We start from the raw sequence: 1,480 nt of genomic DNA on the forward strand, positions 1-1,480 counted from the left end.
GTCTGTTTGACGCGCTGCTGCTGCTTATATATGATTGGTCCAACCTCTCATTGCGTCATCCACTGCTCTCACATCGTGTATCACGCATGATGAAAGATGCTCCTGAGTTGCATTGGGGATATTTACAATATGCAACATCTTTAGAGCTCAGGGTGTTTTAGTCTCTACTGTTTCAATTCAGAACATTCATGGAATCAAAAGTAAAAGCACTCATTCTGACTGATAGTTAAAATGTAACCAGTAGTGGAATGTAACTAAGTAGTTTTACCCTGTACTTACATACAATTTTGATGTACTGGTACTTTACTGAAGTAATTCCCTTTTCTGCCACTTCACACTTCCACTCCACTACATTTTGGAGACAAATATTGCACTTTTACTCACTACATTTATTTGATAACCTTAGTTACAACTTACTTTGTTGATTGTATGCAGCATCAGAGCCAAAGTAGGGATTTTTTAAAATGTATTTATTTTATCTGCAATGGGATAAAAAATAAAACTGATTCCAACTTTCAGAAAAATTAAATCATATATGATTTAGTAATATCAGCCAGCTCAGATGGAAAAAACATTTTTATAATAATAATAATAATAATAGCCTAATAATAGCCTAATACAAGGAACACCAACCAAAAAGGCAAAACGACAGGTGCTCAAGCCATATTTAGGGGGCACATGTCTTTGAGGGAGTATAAAGAGATGTAAAAGTGGGAAAAAGTCATCGAATGGGATTTAGAAGTTGAGTAAAACTCTTGTAATTCTTGTAAGTGGTGGAGCATTTTGACTGGAGTTTGTATGTCATAGTGTAAGCAGATGACCAGCATTGCTTCACTAATGGCTGGGAGCTACACTGCATTGCTTGAATAATGGCTGGGAGCTAAACTGCATTTCTTCAATACCTGAAAATGATCTGTGGATAGTCATAGACATTTTTTTTCTCCATTTCTTTAGTCATGCAAATCCCCTGACAACTTTGTTTTAACAATTAAATTAAGGGCAAATTCTGCCTGACTCTGTTACCTTATTTGGATGTTATTCATACGGTCACTGCTTGCTCATTGTGAAATATTTTTCTCTCTGTGACATTTCATTCTCATCACACCCTAAACATGGCCTTTTCATCTGACCTCGACTCATAGTTTCCCACTCAACCTGTTTGAGTTTTTGTTCCTGACTATAGCCTGTATATTCCTGGGTGCTTCATGAAAATTTTGAACGTTGCTAAACTGAACTTCGTATCACTTTGTTTTCAGAGCACTTGTTTCTTCTAGAAAGGCTCTAAGGCTCTGGCCAGCAACTAGTGAACAAGGTAACACAATTTGATACCTGTGTTAGCAGAAACTTGTGGATAGTAGCATATAATATGTATGTCTATCACAAACCCATCATCTGCCGATATCTGTTCAATCTGTTGATCTTTCTTTCATAGTTGAATCTCTAGTCTCAGAGTCTGACAACACAGATTTCTGTTAAATTA

Source organism: Pagrus major, chromosome 12 (assembly GCF_040436345.1).
Source record: "Pagrus major chromosome 12, Pma_NU_1.0".
In the NCBI taxonomy this organism is placed as follows: Eukaryota; Metazoa; Chordata; class Actinopteri; order Spariformes; family Sparidae; genus Pagrus; species Pagrus major.